Source organism: Topomyia yanbarensis, chromosome 3 (assembly GCF_030247195.1).
Source record: "Topomyia yanbarensis strain Yona2022 chromosome 3, ASM3024719v1, whole genome shotgun sequence".
Taxonomy (NCBI): domain Eukaryota; kingdom Metazoa; phylum Arthropoda; class Insecta; order Diptera; family Culicidae; genus Topomyia; species Topomyia yanbarensis.
Window position 1 is genome coordinate 360,052,035 of NC_080672.1, and position 19,677 is coordinate 360,071,711.

Sequence of the window (19,677 nt, forward strand, 5' to 3'; positions counted from 1 at the left end):
ATTTTTTGTGCCGTGCCCAAAGCCTTGGCATCTACGACACTGGGTCAGATTTTGAATTCTGCCCCCATGTCGTCTATAATGTTCCCACTTTACTCGCACGTGGAATTCAAAACGTGCTTTTTCAAATACTTTCAAATTATTAACCCCATTACGGTTAAAATGAATTAAATGAAGCTTCTGGATAATTCCAGAGCGTACTGGTGTGTTCTCGCCGCTAGCCTTTCTCTTCATAAGAATAACTTGTGAAGGAGAAAAGCCAAGTAAATTTTTCAATTTGTTGGCTATTTCATCCAAACTTTGACCTTGAGGTAGCTCTTTCAAGACAGCCTTGAATGGTCTATCTGTCTTGAAATCATATGAATAAAATGTATATAACTTCTCCGTAAGATACTGGAGTAGTCGTTTGTGGCCAATCGATTCCTCCGCTGTAACTCGACATTCTCCTCTTCGACCAATCCGAAAAGAGACTTTCACGTCCGGAAGGAAAGTCGAAAGCTCAGTTCGAAAAGCTTTGAAGTCGGAGATCATCACTGTTATAGGCGGAGGTGATTGCGTTTTCTTCTCATTGGCATTATGCGCAATGCAAGGAAATTTAGAAATTTCATCAGCTTCACATTCGGATAAAACATCAAATGAGTTGCTGCAGTCAATTGAATTTTCGGGTGGAGAAGATATCCTTTTCCGTTTAGCTTTAATTTTTGGCACACGGCCTTTCTGGGAGGACTCAGGCATGTTGGAAGAATTAAATATTTCTTTAGGCTGAATTGTTCAGTCTTGAAAAAGACTGATTGAGTAGAACAAGTAGGTAGTCTTGAAAAAGACTAATTGTTGAAAAAATATAGGTAGTCTTGAGAAAGACTGATCGAGCGAAAATATAGGTAGCCTTGAGAAAGACTGTTGCTGTTGAAAAACTCTAGGTAAACCAGGAGCTATCAAGATTTGTGACCGGTTCGAACGAAGGTTCAAGCCGGTAAGAGGAGGTTTTTGGTTAATTTTCAAAAAATAATGAATTATGTTTATAGCAATATCTATTATCCAAAAGTTGAGTTTTAGGACGATTCATAATTTGTTTTTCAACATCATTACATTTCATTAGTAAACTTTTCCTGAAACTGACTTGCAAGTGCTTAAATAACTCTAATCTAAAAATATGCTTTATATCCACGGAGAACCAAAATTCGGCTCAGATACGAAAACCTTAGTTGATTTACTGAATTGAATTAGTTGTTATTTAAACAAATTCTCAATTTGCTGATTTTGATTAGTTGTTCTCGATCTTCCTGAAAAAAAGCTAAAATGCTAGTTGGAATTTCTGTTCTCTTTGCTGATTTGGCGAGAAAATGATGCTGTCACTTTTAGCGGAGACACATTCTCCATCTTCTCAACTAAATTTTGTACTGAATTTAGTGCTATTTTCTGTTATTTCAACTAATATATACTCTAAATTCAAAACTTTTTGGCATTAAAATTATCTAGTTATTTAGTTGAATTCCTGAAAAATATGCTAATTTTAGGGAGGTTGTTTTGTTCAATCTAGTTTTTTCCTCAGTTGATTTCAACAAATGTCAGTTTTGAATTTAAGCCATTCTGTTTTAAATCTAAAATTTTTCGTAGTTAAATTTAGAATGTCAATTTTTTAAATTTACGACAGCTTTGGTTAAATTTAGCGTTTTTTCTAGTGATTAAAAAAAATAAAATTCCTGCTTTTTAGATTTATATTTCGACATTAATTTGATTCAGTTGAAGTCCCTTAGAATACAATCAATATGGGTATTTTCGAAATGGTTTTGACGAGGGTGTCCGAGGACAATGTTTAGCACCATTTTTAAATCCAAAATGGCGACTTCCGGTTTAACGAAATTTTGTTTCAGGGTGGGGGGGGATGGTCTAAAGGTTTCAGCGTAAAAAACACGTTTTCGCGAATTTTTTTAGTACTTTGTGTGTAGTGAATTGATCAAAACTTTTGTACATTATAGTGTATTTTTTCAATGTCATGCTGTAATTTTTCTAGGCAAAACTATCGACAAGCAACTCGGTGACGAAGCTTTTTGTCTCTGAAAAAAACATGATTTGCGGTGTTACCTGCTATTCAAAAACTACTCAACCGATTTATTTCAAACTTTGCATACACATTCTATGTAAAAATATCTAACTCCTACGTTGAGTTTTTGAGATAATTTTTCGATTAAAGGGGTGTTTACTATCATAAAAATAAAATTCGTTCTGGGAACCGTGTTCCGGAGTTCCCGAAACTCTTCATCAAGTGTCCGTATGTATCCGGATGCCTTCGTATATGATTGCACTTTTCATAGTTTATCGAGTTGATGTTTTTTGATGTGCCGCTTGCCATGATTATCATAAAAATAAAATTTGACCCGGGAACCGTATTCCGGAATTCCCGGAACTGGCCATCAATGGTCCACAAGTGTACGGATGCCTTCGTATATGATTGCATTCTTCACAGATCATCGAGTTGATGTTTTTAATGTGCCGCATGCTATGATTATCATAAAAATAAAATTTGACCTGGGAACCATATTCTGGAATTACCGGATGTGGTCATCAAGTGTCCGGATACCTTCGTATATGATTAAATTCTGCATAGTTTATCGAGTTTATGTTTTTTGATGTGCCGCATGCCACGATTATCATAAAAATAAAATTTGTCCTGGGAACCGTGTTCCGGAATTCCCGGAACTGGTCATAAATTGTCCACATGTGTACGGATGCCTTCGTATATGATTGGGCATAAAAAATAAAAAGGCGGAATTTTTTGAAAATTTATCTTAAAAACTCTACGTAGGAGTTAGATATTTTTTTAATAGAATGTTTATGCAAAGTTTGAAAGAAATCGGTTGAGTAGTTTTTGAATGGAAGGTAACACCGCAAATTATGTTTTTCCAGAGGCGTTCTACAAAAAGCTTTGTCACCGAGTCGTTTGTCGATATATTTGCATAGAAAAATTATAACATGTTATTGAAATAATTCACTGTGATGTATAAAAGTTTCAATCAATTCGCTTCACGCTAAGTTTTAAAAAAATCTCAAAAAGTGTTTATTTCATGCTGAAACCTTTGCACCTCTCCTCTAAGGAGCATAACTAGCACAAAAAATATGTGAATTTGTTAATTACATATTAGTTATAAACAATTAAAACTCGAAAATCTCGTTTTACATTTCTTATAAAAGAAATGTATAGAATTCGCTCAAACTTTCAAGATTTTTTCCGAGGCCCGGAGGGCCGAGTCTTATATACCAATCGACTCAGCTCGACGATTTGGGACAATGTCTGTGTGTGTGTGTGTGTGTCTGTGTGTGTGTGTATGTAACGGACAAATTCTCATTCGTGTTTCTCAGCAATGGCTGAACCGATCTTATCCAAACCAACTTTAAATGAAAGAACTAAAAAACAGTATGAACGCTATTAATTTGTTTTTGATTCTGATGTTTAGTTTCCAAGATATGAATGTTTGAATGCGTAAAAATGGCGTTTTTTGCAGTTTTTTTGAATTATCTGCCGAAATTGACAATATAGATTAACAATTTATATGTTTTAGACAGCTTTAACGAATACCTTTCGAACAAGCTATAGATTGTTGAAATCGGACTATTATTAAAAGAGATATTTAACATTAAATGCGGACGAAAGATTTTTATCATTTCCCATTGCCAGAAATATGGCCAAAAACATGTAATCTATTATTAACGCCAAAACGGCTTATTTTAGGTCAATAGTATCTTCGGAGAATTTAATGGAGGAAATATTCCCTTTCTTTTGGTATTGTGCTTTTGCTGATTAATCCCCCTATGAGTGAGATATTTTCACAAATTTTCTTGGAAGTGATTATATCGAAATGATGCCTTCTACAAATTTGTAGCTCTTACTTTTGCGAATAACTTTACTGAAGACTTCAAATATCTATTTTGAATGCTTTAAAAGTTATGGCTTGTTGTTTGTGGATTACTCTTTGTCACCTATTTATTGTTCAATATAGAAATAATCCATTGAAATAAGCCAAACATTATTTCGACAAATCGAATTTTGTATTTCATTTTTCTATCTACAACCGCTAGAAATAATCACCGCACCGAACACTTCCAAGTTGTCTGGAAGGAACTTGATAACTTATCAGTGCAAAAATGTTCATTTGTGCGAACCTTCTGATTGCAATTTTTCTAACTAATGACCATCAGATCGATCTGAAAGATATCGGAAAATGAAAAGCCAAATAAATAACTCCAAGCAACGGCGTAGCCCAGAGAAGGTTTTGGGGTTTAACACCATACAACGTCCTCCACCCCCCCCCCCCCCCCCACCACACCCAAAAAAAATATTGGATTGAAGTTGAAAATTTATTGATGCAGACTGATTTAATTCAATATTACAATAACAATTATCTGATCCGTAGATTGAAAACCTGTTGTTGTAAACATCATGAGGACTTTTGATAAATTGTCGGAATGGGGTCCTGATATGTAACTGATCTATTGGTCTTGATTTCACAGTTGTCTAATAGCATCAATATCAAATTCCTGCCTGAAAACATTCCAATAGAAAATTACAGAGTTTTGTAATCAATCATAGTCCTCAGATTTATTTTCAAATTGATCTCGTTTTTGTAGAGATGTACTGTAATAAGGGTCTTTATTTAATAGGAAGAGAAGTTAAAATTGATTTAATGTCTATGAAGCATAGAACTGCTCACCAAAAAAATGCATAACTTTCAACATTTGCTAAAAATGTTCTTGCCTTTCTCATTCACTCTAAAATTCGTCAATCTAATCCCGACCCGGAGGGCCGAGTGTCATATGCCAATCGACTGAGTTCGTCGAGATCGGAAAATGTCTGTGTGTGTATGTATGTGTGTATGTGGAAAAAATGTGACCTCTGTTTCTCATAAATGGCTAGACCGATTTGCACAATGTTAGTGTCAAATGAAAGGTACAACCTTCCCATCGGCTGCTATTGAATTTTTTATTGATTGGACTTCCGGTTCCGGAGTTACGAGTTGAAGAGTGCAATCACACAGCAAATTCCCATATAAACTGAAATGAAAAATTTTCAAAATCAAATTTGTGTTTTTGATGCCAAATGACTTTAAAATGCATGAAACATTGAGATGTTTGACAAAAATTGACTCATACCGGCCCAGAGGGAGTATGCAGTGAGGGGTTGCTACTTTAAAATTAAAACTAGTTTAAAATTTCTTAACAAGTTGAAAATTTTCGGCAGGATCTGGACCTCCCGGAACTTTCTCCATGATCCGCCGCTGGTTTCAAGCGATGTTTCAGTATCACATAGTATCTCAAGATCGTGGCTGTCGATCCATTGTATGTATGTGCAAATCGTACTGAACATGTAATATTCATTTCCACCATTGTATTGAACATAACCAGCCATGGAATCGTAGTCTGGACAAATGAGACAAGCACAATTACACCACTAGGTGGATTAAGACAGGTTTTTTTGGGAATGCGTCGAGTTGAGACGAAAACGTAATATGATTAATAACGAGGATAACACTTTCCGAATGTAGAGAGAACCTTATGAAAAATGACGATTTCCATTCGATTCTAGCAGGTTCTGATCGATTTTGATGAGCATTTGATTTTTGTTGTATGACCAATTATATGTATAGGTCAAATGTTTAAAAACAGTAATTTAAGGTCAAGATAGCATCATTTTGAAACCGTCAACTTCGGAGGTTTAGTATCTTCGATGAGTTTTACAAACGTTAAACAGCGCATCATTTGATAAAATAATTTTGACGGTATATCGTCCAAGAAGTATTTATGGTGATTTTTCTCAGGTTAATATTCATGACTACAATAAAGTCTCAACAAATTCGCTAGACACGAACTCTATTATTATTATCTGAAAAATTAATTCTGCATAATTTTAAAACTTCAAAAATTACGGTTTCGGAATTATGCCGTTTGGACAGTATGATCGATTTTCACCAAACCCCCACCAAACCGAATTTCTGGCTACGCCGCTGACTTCAAGTAAGTAGAAACAAAGTCGTTCTACACTCGTTCACAAGAAACTTCTTCGAATGCTGAATATCTATTATAATACATTGAAACCCTGATTTTATCAGCAAAATATGAACAGACGAACAAGACTGAATTCGAGTAAATCCATTCTTGAGCATGTTTTCCTTATCATGAAGATGGAAATATGCAAAAATAAAAAGTTCATCATAATCAGAAATAGTTATCAGACTACATCAAGGGACGGGAAGAATATTTTAACAGCTTCAGTTCATTATAAAGAAAAAAAAATTGCCCGATTTAGTCAATGTCCCCATTTTGTCGGCCTATAATATACCATGAGACTGATAAAAATGAGTCTTTATTGTATGTATTATTCACTGTGTTTCACATTAATAGGTCATTTCATTTTTGGGGATTTTTTATTGTATTGAACTACAACAATTTTTAGGTAATTTTCAAGGGGTTTTTTTTTATAGACTTCTTCCAAAATTTGGCGAACCTATTCCAATTCGTATACCAATTAATTGGTATACTTAAGGGTTAATATGTTGCAGATAGAGAAAATACTGAAATTTTCAGCTTTTTTCTTACACAATATTACGAAAGATTATTAAACAATTTTTCTTAATAAGTTTGTGAAAATTAAAACTATTTGAAATTTTTTAATAGTATAATTTTTTTTTATTTAACCGTGATTTTTTAATAAATAGTGACCATCGCTTCACAACGTCTAGTCTATTTTTCATGGCTTGCGGTGAGCACGATCTCTCGAATTGCTGAACTGAAAATTATGGAATAGAAATTAATTTTTAGTATTCTTTACTTTACTCGCCGCGCAGATAACTCTGAATTAGACCCGCTGGTGCCGTAAGACGATTTCGCTAGATTTTCAGTGCACTGTGCCCCAGTGCATTAACGCAAGTGACGGAAGGTTATCGAAAAGTTCGTTTTCGAGAGGTTTTTATTTGTTCTTTGGTATTAGGATTAGCGATAATAATTCAAATCAAGGATACTACTGCGGGAAGTCACCTTTAGAAAAAGTCGTTGTCGAAGTAAAATTTGGAACTATGCACGCATGCACTTCAGAGATAGCGTGATATCAGGAGCTGCGATTTCATTTCAACCCTTTTTTGTGAAAATGGCGATACTTACAAATGTAAACATAAGGCTTTTTTCATACATGCGAATGAGGGCTTTGAAACGCAACCAATTAACCTAAAAATTTTGATTCTACGATATTGCTTTCTTAAACTACAGCAAAAAATACAACGGGTGAAACTGTATTTTTGTTTGTTTATTTAAAGTTTCGCCCTCCACGCTCCATGCGAACAAACAGGGCGATACTTTTTTTGCTAGCAGTTTAGAAGCGAAACTGTCATTTTCGTATTTTTTTAGGATTATCAAGCTGATACCAGCTGTAAATAGTAACAATGATCGCTATTGAAAAAAACCCGGACGAAATCGGTAGTGTAGAACGGTAGTTATTGTAAAAAAACGTAAGAACGATACTTCAATGCTGATAGGTGGGACCGAAAAAGTAAACAATCGCCAAAGGGGCATTTTATCATTTTGTAAATTTCAGTAGCAAAAACAAATTTTAATTTAATAATTTCAAATACTTTATGAAGTTTTGGGTTTCGATCACTGAATCATGCAATCTAGGATGTAAAAAACAGTTCTTAAATCGGAAATAAAACCAAATATCGCTAGTATCGCCCTTTTCAAGAAAAAGCGTTGATTTCTTAGTTCTCAGTCGCGTTGGTAATTTGAGTAAAGTATAAACTTCAAATCGATTAAAAGAAAATGCGATTTTTTTGGCTCAGTACAATATATAACCCCTTTAGGAAATTCAGTTTTCCCACCACAATTTAGATATTTTATTAACAGAGCATTTACAATAATTCGATTGTATGCCTATTTTTTGGGCCATTTTTTCGCTTCCCATTGATTTGATTTGAGATTTCTAGCACTGATGTTGTCCTATGCTGATTTGAGCGATTCACTCACTCACTTTCCCATGTAGTATGTGTTATCAAAAACATCGCGAAGCATCAAGTTCTAAATGTTCTCAAACGATATAATATATATCCGAAGAGAGTGATAAGAGTTATAAGAAATGTCTCATCACACTGTTAGGTGGATTAAAAGCGTTTTTTACAATAAATTCGGCTGTGTCTGAACTAAAAGTCCTAGAGACTCAAACATTTTTTTGAAAGTATCTCAAACTGACCTACGAAAAATTCTGCAAAAAATATATTATTTAGTTCAAAATAATATATTTTTTGTAGAATTTTTCGTAGGTCAGTTTTTTCGAAAAAATGCGCATAAAACTCGATTAACGAGAGTTTTTGGGGTCACTGATTACGATTCTGATACCAGAATTCGTAAATTCAAAATGGCAACCATTTTTACGAATTTGGCAAATTTTGTTACCGTCAGTATAAAACTCGATTCACGGTTTTTTGAGTCGCATAGTCGTTATACTGGATCTGCATTTTGAATTTTACATTTTTGACGTCAGAATCAGAATCAGTGACCCCTAAAACCTATATAAAGCTAAAAATAACAGTATTTACTATGAAAAAAAACTCGCGTCGCAAAGGGTTAACCCAATCAAGATGAATATAATTCTGTAACTCATTCAGTATAGTTGTTTTTGAATAGGATTGATGAATATTTGCGTGAATTTTTCCTTGGTTCCTATCATTGGCTTATAATTATTGGTCGGGAGACAATAAATTTATTTGTTTTAATTTCAATAAAATTTATTTATTGTTTCAAAAAAAATATTTTTCCATTTTTTAATAAATATTTTATTGAAATTAAAACAAAATTACTGAAATTAAAAATGATTTTATTGAAAACAAAATTTCATTGTTGTTGCGAGTTTATTATTTGAAGTAATAAACAATAAATGATAAGATTCAATGACACATATTTTTGGTTTAAATATGCTTAATTTTTCTGCGTGTAATGTTGCCAACTTGGATTTTAGAATGGCGCAAAACATCTGTCTCTGGAAACAACTCATCCGAACCATTCCTAGAATAACCATAATGCTTAGGTTTTTCCGAACTTCGTTAAACCGAGAGTCGCCATTTTTAATTTTGAAATGGCGCTAAACATCAACCATCGGCACTCACTTGTCAGTCATTTTTAAAAATTCCTATACTGATAGTGCTGCAAAAAATTTTGATTAACCGGAAGTCGCCATCTTGGATTTAAAAATGGCGCTTAACATCCACTTCTGACACATCTTATACGTAGGGAACTAAACGGACGTAAACATGCTAAATAAATACATTATGCGATGATACTATAATTGACATTAAATCTTTTTTTTTTATTTCGATTATAGAGGTTTTAACCTTAAGGTCATTCGCCTCTTCGGGTTAGAAAAATCTCTTATGAAAATTTTCTAACCCTATGTGCGGGGTCGGGACTCGAACCCAGGTGCGCTGCGTACAAGGTAATCGATTTACCAGCTACGCTACGCCCACCCCTGCATTAAATCTTCTTTCTTGACAATACATACATTGCCACAATTTCACTCCACCAGGCCAGAATATAAGAGAAAAATAAAAATCGCCATTTTCAATCAAAATACTACACTTTTCGTGGACAATTTCATGCAACATTAACTTCTCATTTTATCTGTGTACTACTTATTGACAATAATCCTTTTGAACTATAACTAAACAATGTTAATTCATAAAATATTTCGTGCAAAAATCTGCCACAACACCAATTACTAACAACTTATTTTTTTCACTCAAGTGAATTTGACATGTGCAAAAACTGTTCTGTTTTTAACAATGTTTCTGGTTATAAAATTCAGTAAAGATTTTTGTTATTCGCCGTGCTGAATTTTCACAGCATATATACACAGCCCCGAAATAACAAAATAGCATTCTTTATCTATTTGGTTGAGAATGCTGCAAACAAAGTTGAAAATGCAAATTTTATTTGTAGTTTTTGTTTTGCTGGATTGTGACCTGGATTTTATTTAACTAAAACCTTCTCTTAAAAACAAAAACTTAATTAGAAAAATAAAAGCTGAATTTTAACTAAATAGCTTGTTATTTTTAAAAATTTGTTGTTAAATTCAACTTTTTTGAAAACAGAAATAGGATTTAGCACTAGAGCTGATTTCTATCTTTCCGTGTAGAAATCATGAACGAGATCACGAGTACATAAATAATATTTCATGATTTTGGGAACTATTTCAGGAGCACGAATGGTAAGTTGTGATTAATATATAACCATGAATTAGTTCACCAGGATCGAATGGATTCATGAATAAAATTCCAAGTATCGTGAAATAGAGCACGAGAAAACATCCACAATGTTTTGATTTTCGAACTATCTATGAATAACATCATGAGTCAACTGAGAGTAATGATCATAAAGTTGTGAACATGTGAAAATCGTTTTGGTAATGACAAGAAAACCGTGGTTGAATTTCACAACACAAAAACTAATATTTCCACTAATAAAAGCGTTATGAGGGCGTTACTGAAGCGAAATTGAACATAATTATAAAACACATGATTTATGGTCATAGTCCTGTTTTCATAACGAAAAATGTGAATGTTCTAGAATTCATGGTACTCTATGCAAGATTTTAGGAACAATGTTGTTCAGTGTAACAGTGGTCCCGGATGGATGAGGATGGCAAGATACAAGAGGTTTAAGTTTAGTCGGTAGGATTAACTACTTCAAACCAATCAGACACTACCACTAACCAATTCCATTCTTTCTTGATAAAAAACATTTACCCAATTTGTTGAGCTGAGTCGATTGGTACACAATACTCGGCCTTCCAGGTCTCATAAAAATCTTCAAAGTTTTACCTTTCTTTGATGAGAAACGTAGAAAAATCAAAACCCTCCCCATGAGTATTTTCTGCGCACGGGCCTCCCGAACGCAACCCGAGCTCGCAAGTTCAAAACTTCAAAAACCCGGGCCCGACCCAAACCCGAGAATTTCAAATTTGAAAACTCGGAACCCGACCCGAACCCGAGAAGTTTAATTTTAAAGAACCCGAAACCCGTCGGGTTCGGGTCGTCTTTGACTGTCTTCTTGCTCTTCCGAAGTTCCCGCTTCATCATTGCCCAGTACTGCTCCACCGCTCGCAGCTCCGGACAGTTTCATGTCCTTTGGATCAAAATGTACAGAATTGGCCTCATACCACTCCAGGACACTTTTAGAATAGTGACATGATGCCAAATCTAGCCAAAATAGCGGAGCTTCGTCGTGTTGCTGCAAGAACGGCAAAAGGCGCTTCTCTAGGCGCTCAGATTTGTAGATCTCGCCATTTACTGAGCCCTTTGTCACGAAAGGCTCACTCCTCAGTCCGCAAGAGCAGATGGTCTGCCAAATGAGATATTTGAAAGCGATCTTCGACATTTTATTCTTCTTAAATTTGTCGTCCACATAGAACTTGCTCTTGCCGGTGAAAAACTCCAACCCCGGAATTTGCTTAAAATCGGCTTTTATATACGTTTCGTCGTCCATCACACAGCAGCCATATTTTGTCAGCATCTTCTCGTAGAGCTTCCGTGCCCGAGTTTTAGCCGGCCGTCGATTGTTGCCACTCATCGCGGTTTGGGAAGTTTTGTACCTTGTATGTATGTAGTCCAGCTCTCTTCTTTGCATTCTGGACGTAGCTCTGCGACATACCGATCTTTTTAGCCAAATCACGGCTTGAGACGTTGGGATTTGCTTTAATCATCCGCTTCACCTTTCCCTCCGTCTTTTTGTTCTCCGATCCCGGTTTTCTTCCAGCTCCTTTTCCGTGGTCCAACGTCAACCGCTGCTGGAACCGCTTCAACACTCTGGAGACGGTTGAATGGTGAATGTTCAACATTTTTCCCAACTGCCGGTGCGACAGGTCAGGAAATTCCAGGTGTTTGGAAAGAATTTGTTCTCTCGACTTGCGTTAGTTTACCTCCATTTTCGTTGAATCGAAAAACACGACTTCGAGTTTGACAGCATGTAAACAATACACATCAATGAGAAAGTGTGCAAAATTTGGTTGATTTTTACCCAATGTTAAAAAAGTTATGCCCTGTTGAATGTGTCACAATAATTTCGTGTTCGCCCTTTAGGCCACTATTTTCTTTTGAAGTTTTCATGGCGCCAGCAGTGCAGACAACTAGCATATATCCTCATCGCTGAGTCCCCAAAACCCGGGACCCCTGGCCCTGGCCCAGTGTGCCCATGCGTAAAGACGATACTGAGCCCTATTACTCAATAAATTATGGATTGCGTCTCATAAAAATCTTGCGCTGTCGTAATTCTGAGTGCGTTTTAAAAACGAATCCCGAATTTTTAAAACATGTACTAAAATTTGATTAAAAGTGTTAAACCTGTTAGTTTCTTTCATATTGTGGTGGTCAAATAGAAGTTGAGTGTAGTCCCATTAAGCTTAACGAATTATTTTAACTTCACTTTGATGCGTGTATTAAGACCAAAGTGCCTACTAGAAAAAGCACCAAAGTTTAAACATCGATTCTTTTTCTCGGTAACTTCTATAAAATAATATACGCAAATTACGTGCCCCGATAAGAGTTCTCTAAACAATATTAAGCTCATCGAATGATCGTCAAAGCCCCTCTCACTCTACTAGACAAGTTTGAACAGCGCTCATTTATTATCCTTCCTCGAGGAAAAACTGCACAACAGCTGTACCCGTATCCGCAAACAGCAAACAACGAAGCAAAGACGACATTCCTACTAGAAGCAATCTCCACTTCGGTGCTAAATTATGGATGACATCGTTCATTGTTGTTTAGCCAAGTGCATTCTCGTTTGCGAAACCGGGTTCGAAGGATCGGCCTGGAAATACGTGTCGCTTCCGGAGCAGCAGTAAAGCCGTCCTGCTCCACCGCTGAGCCCGAACACTATCCCATGGCTCGGTGAAGCAAAAGGAAACATCAGACCGGGTGGGGTTCAACAATGGCCAACATTATGCATACCGTGGCAACAAGGGATCGCTCCGATGCCTTGGTTGTGTTGTGTTTTTTTTTTCTCTTTCGCTTTTGGGTCCACTGTGGGCCCCTCTTAATGCAAGCAGTTGGTGACCCCGTAGGCTGCATATTGTTGAAACGGTCAATGTGTATGAGCGGAGTCACTTTTTTGATCCCAAGACAACATTATCTACAAACAAGCTAGCTATTGCTTATGCTTTGAGGGTGATAAATTCTAGCATATTGTACTAGGGATGACGGAAGCTAATCCTGGCTTGCGTCGAGGAGCCAGGTGATATATGTTCTTTATTCATTCTCTCAATTTGCTATTGGACATTTAGGCGATTTTTGGTTTCATGATTGACTTTAAATCCTGATATTTTTGCTTTTAAAATGTGTTCTCATGTCAAATAGTATTGCTTTCATTAATTAGCGTTGAGCAATGTTGCATGAATTCCAAACAAAAGTCTAGTATGCAAACAAAAAAAATATGCATCGGTTTCCCGCTATACAAAACTGACCGTCCCCGGTGGAATAGTTAAACAACCCATATTTTCAAGTTTCATTCCGATGGTGGTGTGTTATCCTTTTTTTCTGGCTCTCGCATCACATCCCTGGCAAAACTGCATAAAAAGCACCAAACAAACTGGAGTGTGTACAAAACGGGGTTACGTGACCGGAAGCGGAAAAAAAACTATGTACAGCATTATCAAAAAACAACATAGTGAAGTAGGCTTCACACGTGCCTCAAAGCACCGCCTTGTTCGACGAAATAGTAAAAAAAAGTATAACCCATCCGAAAGCGGGTGTAGATGAAAAGACATATTTAAGCTGCCGGATGGAACCAAATGTACACAAGGCACTGCCGGGGCACCACAAAACTGAAATTTCATCCTATAAATATGCAAAGTTCACCCGATTTTTGTGTGTTTTTTTTTGTGGCATTATATTCACCCATTACCGGATAGAAGGTCGAACTAAAAAAATATGTTGTTTGAATCAATTAATTTATATTTTCTGAACCCGAACAATTCCACCGAATGGAATTTTAATTTACTTGCAAACCCGAGTGCTATTCAATTGCCTGCGGTCTGTACAGCCATTCACCCTACACGACCAAGGGAATATGTAATTCTCATTCGTCCTGATCTCTGCTGGACTCATTTTGTATTCATTCATGCTCATCCATTTGTTTGCGAAACAATAACAGTACCGTTCTGACGATAATGATGGTCATCACGATGATAACGATAGCTGGCTCGTAGATGGGAATGCAGACTCCAGTGGCTGCTTCTAGCAAAATATGTTAATAATGTTCGCTTTCCGCATCATCTCTACCACAGGGCACAGAACGTTACAAGTATCATCTAGTTGAGGAACCCACTTGTACGCGGTATCGAGCCTTTAAGGGTGAATACGGCGACGGTTCTTCGTTCTGCGTCCAGGCAGCGGAACAGTTGAATCACTGCCACTACTACTACTACTACTAAGGCTAACTCTTGCATCATTAAACAGTCCATAATGGAGGCAACCCACGCATCTCTTCCCTTGTTACATCACCGGACCGGCACAGGGCAATAGTTAGTTAAGACTGAGTGATACTTAATTAACTGGCGGGCTCCGTTTGTTGCGTAAAGTAGCTTTGCTTATCCGTAGCATACTTGATAGAAATGGATTGCAGGGATTCGGACAACGATGTGAATCCGTAATAATCTGGCTGTTGATGTATTTTGTTTCCCATTCAGGTCTTATACATAGTTGAAACGGATCGCTTGAGGTAGTAAATATGGTTTTCATTCGGGGTGTCAGTAATCTGATGCTATTGTTGCTGAATTGCATGTTTAGATTTGTTTCTGTTCCGTAATATTTGACTGGATTTATTTAGTGTAGTGTTCGGGAAAAATCGATTCCAGCTAACTCTGCACATGGATGTTTTCCTCTCCAAAGTAAAAGATGGATAATATTTTGACCTATTCATCCGATCATTTTGTATATTGCGGAGATTAAAATAAAACATATTTTTAAACTGTTTCCATGTTCATTTTCTTCAATTTCGTAGCCATATCAAAACGCGCGTATCTTCCTCTTAGCAGTGTTCGTAGGGTCTTGCACACCATTTGAATCAACTAGTTTTTATACGGAATTCCACTTCTGCTCATTTCTGGTTCCGATTTCATTTCCTTAAGATGCTTTCGGAGTATCGGGACGTAACCAGCCATAGAGCCCGGGCCCCACCGAAACCAAATAGAAAAAAATTGGAATCAAAATAAAAATGGAAACTAGTACTATCCGTCACAAAAATGCTGGTTTTAGTGTCACAGGAACAGATCCCTTGCCAAATCATAATTCATTTTCGTGAAAACAAACTTAAATCTAGCAGGATACATGTTGCGAACAACAGCCTTGATGGATTCGATTGAAATTAGCATTCGTATATGATTCATCGTCGATCAGGACACATCCGTTGAGCTTCATCCTGGAGCAACTGGTCGTACATCTTATGGGTTGGGATTTCGACCACTGTTTGTAGTTTGAGGTTTCGGTCGGGTTTTTTTAAATTTTTTTTTGAATAACATTTATAGCTTTTTCGGAAGCAGATTCGCCAACAGTACAGCGGTTAGTATTCAGTTTTTTTTTTTGCTAAATCAGAGATGTTGGGGTCAGTCTTGATTTTCCGAATGAGTTTAGGTTATGGAATTGCATTCTACTCTACTCACTGTTTTTTTGGAACAACCAAGTAGTTGCTGCCCATGCTCACTCAACAATAGACGGATTGATGTCGTTGACATTTCCTGCTTCTTTTATTATTACATTTACATTACATACATTTATTACATTTCTTACAAACGAAATGTGTAGGATCCGTTCAAACTATGCAAACTTTTTCCGAGGCCCGGATGGCCGAATCTCATATACCAATCGACTCAGCTTGATAAATTGAGACAATGTTTGTATGTATGAGTGTGTGTGTGTGAATATGTATGTATGTGCAATAATGTCATGTAATAATCTTAGCAACGGCTGAACTGATCTTAACGAAACTAGTTTCAACTGACAGGCCTAATGTAACAATTTGACACTATTATTTTTGTTTAGCCTTTCTCAATAGAAAGGTATTGCAATTGCTCTGAAAATCGACTTTGTAACGGAGGCCCAGAGGGCCGAGTGACATATACCATTCGATTCAGCTCGTCGAGTTCGGCAAATGTCTGGGTCTGTGTATGTATGTATGTGTGTATGTGTTTTTTTATTCAGTAAGGTTAAAAAAGCTTTAAAAGCTTGGTCTGTAGTGTATTAGCACTGTGTGGGACCCACGACTCACGCCCTTCTTCCCAACGGAACTACGTTATCGTATTACTTCGTGAGGGGGGGAGGGGAGGGTTCGTTGTGCTTCCGTGGCACCTCTTTCTTCTGCTCTATCTCAGAGCCTCGCTTGATTCATGGAGTGGCTCGTCCTATGAGCTTTGATTTAACTCTCGACTCTTCTCTTGCTTGTTATCTCAATCTATCTACGTCGCCGTTTAGCTCTCGTCCCCGTGAGCGGTTTGGCTGCTGATTCATTGAGCTATTTAGCTCGTGTTTCCGTGAGTCATCCAGCTCCGGCCTTATCACGATCTACTTGGATAGTCCCCAACGATGAACTCACACTCCTCCGACCGATAGTTCCCCGACGGAGGAATTTCCCCCGACACCGATACCCGCTTCCTTGGGCCATTTAGCTCCCAGCTTTATCGAGATGAACTCGGATATTATCCTACTCCGACCGAGAGTTCCCCGACAACGGAATTTCTCTCTGTATCGGTGTTTGTCTCGTGAGCCAATTAGCTCCCCTTTTCGTCACGATTCTGTTGGGTAGTCTACGGCGGCGAATCTACCCTACCGTGAATTCCCCGGCGGTAGACCGCTTCTGACCCGATCTACCTTTCTGTGAGCCGTTTAGCTCCCCGCTTCGTCGACTCGGTCTAGTCCCCGGTGGTAGAGCTAGCCTACTCTACGGGCCAGCCAGTAGGTGCTGAGGTCCATCCAGCGATTCCGGGTGGAGCGTAGCTTCCGGTTCACTGGCGCCCCAACGACCCACTGCTAGCTATTCGACACGGTCTACTCGGTCTAATCCCCGACGGTGGATCTAGCCTACTCACGAGCTACCCGGTAGGCTGTCGAGGTCGGTCCGGCGATTCCGGTGAAGCCTGACGTCCGGTTCACTGGCGCCCCGACGACCCTAACCTAGTGCTATATCGCGTACTACTCAACTGGTCCCCGGCGATGGACCTAGTCTACATCGTCGGAGAGTTCCCCGGCGGCGGAATTTCTCCCGAAACCCGATTTGTGGTTTCCCGGCGGCGTTCTAGCCAGTGGTGCTACTTTGTTGGTCCCTTCGCCACTTCCTCTGCAGCTCGGAGAGTATACTCGTAACCACTCTGTTGACAGCGTGCCAGATACGCTCGTCGCGGCACATCTCTTCGACGATATTGTCCACTGTCACACCAGGCATACCTCTTCGGACCTCCTCGAATCTAGGGCATTCGAGGACTACATGTTCCACACTCCGGGCAAAGGGGTGACGAAGCGTGTCCAAACCGATGCAGGTACTTCCGGAAGCATCCGTGCCCTGACAAAAACTGCGTCAAATAGAAGTTCACTTCTCTATGTTTTCTATGTACCCAAGCAGACACATTTGGGATGAGTCGATAAGTCCACCTTCCTTTTTTCGCGTTGTCCCACTCTTGCTGCGACTTAGCCAACGAGTTCACTCGGACCAGTTTCATTGCATTACACGCTGATAGCATTCCACGTCCTCAGCCAGAGAGATGCAGATGGGAATCATCTCGGCAATTACACATACCGCCTCCGACGATATCGTTCTATACGCACTCGCGACACGAACAGCCATTCGGCGAAACGTGCTTGTCAACTTTCTCCGGTTCCGCTTTGAGTTCAGCGCAGCAGCCCAGGCCGGTACGCCATACCTCAGTATTGAGAATGAGACCCGCCAGGAGACGTCTCGTGCTGCCTCTTGTTCCTCCGTAATTCAGCATGATCCTTGCCAATGCGTTAGTTGTCCTCGCAGCCTTCTTACATACATAGTCGACTTGGCTGTTGTAATTTAACCGATCGTCGACCATCACACCCAGGTGCTTCAGCGTACGCATCGATGGGATGGACTGTCCCCCGACGCTGATCTCGACACGCTGTATTTTTTTACAGTTGCTGACCAGCACTACCTCAGTCTTGTGATGAGCCAGCTGCAACTTGACTTCAGCCATCCAGGTTTCCACGATGTCTATTGTCTCTGCCGTCAACATCTCCACCTCCTCAAGGTTCTCTCCGGTTATCGTCAGGACAACATCATCTGCAAAACCGACGATCTCAACTCCTCTGTGCAGGTCCAGTGTTAACACTCCGTTGTACATCATATTCCAGAGCGTTGGGCCGAGTATGGAGCTCTGAGGTACACTCGCCGTGACCCTAATCGACCTCTTCCCGATGTTCGTTTCGTAGACCAGTACTCGGTTCTGGAAGTAACTTTCCAGAATCTTGCATCTGTGGCACTGTTGAACGCGTTCTTCACGTCGATCGTGACCACGGCGCAGTAGCGGTTTTCTCTTCTCTTTTGCTTCGACGCTTTCTCCGCGCTCTCGATGACTGTGCGGATGGCGTCCACCATCGATATCCCTTTCCGGAACCCGAACTGCCTCTGCGATAGTCCGTTCTCACTTTCAGCGTAGGTCGTCAGCCTGTTGAGGATGACCCTTTCCAGAAGTTTACCAAGAGTATCCAGCAGGCATATAGGCCGATACGATGCTGGATCTCCTGGTGGTTTCCCTGGTTTTGGCAGCTTCTGGATCTTCCATCTATCCGGGAATCCTTCGTTCAGGTATTTCTGTAGGACTATCGTGAACATGTCCGGAAACGCCAGCATCGCAGTCTTCAGTGCCACGTTGGGGATACCATCCTGTCCGGGAGTTTTCTTCGCTTTCAGCCCTTTTGCCGCAATAAGGAGCTCGTCGTTGGAAACTTGATTATCACCAGCATTACCACCGTCTGCATCAACGTACAGTGTAGGCGGCCATACGGTTGGTTCGTGCTTCGGGAAAAGACCCAGGTGGACTTGCTTAGCACTATCTCGCGCTTAAAATCAGCCCTGGCCGCCCGGAATGTTACTTTACACTCTTCTCTGACCGCCTCTGATCTTGCTCTTTGAACGCATCTTCTGGTTTTTAGACAGGCAGCCCGGAGGATGCTGAGCCTTTCGTTCCACCAGTACGCCGGACGCCGGTAGTTCCTCGGCTCCATTTTCCTCGGCATTGTTACGTCGCATACCCTCGCTACTGTTTCCGACAACTCATCGGCGCTCGGAATTGGAGTGACGCTGTCAGCACGAAGTGCTTCCACAAGAAGGTCCTTGTCGAAGTCCTTTATTTTCCACTTCCGCTCGCCAGTCCTCACTCTCCGCGTTACAGTACAATTCCGCTTACCAATGGTGTAGTGGATAGCCTGGTGGTCGCTATGTGTATGTGCTCACTAAATCGCCAATTCGTGTTATCCATCAGCGACGCGCTGCAGAATGTTACGTCTATGATGGCTTCCCGGCCGTTTTTGCGGAATGTGCTAGTGGAATCTTCGTTGCACAGCCTTACCTCCAGCTTTGCCAGTGCTTCCAATAGGCTGTAACCTCTTGCGTTGGTCAGCCTGCTACCCCACTCCATGG

At 39.3% G+C, this 19,677-nt stretch overlaps 1 protein-coding gene across 1 annotated transcript in view; it reads right to left on the bottom strand.

Annotated features, from left to right (window-relative positions):
* The window catches only part of LOC131692132 (5-hydroxytryptamine receptor-like), a 589,846-nt gene that overhangs the window by 241,908 nt on the left and 328,261 nt on the right, over positions 1 to 19,677 (bottom strand). The gene's annotated exons all lie outside the window — the stretch shown is intronic.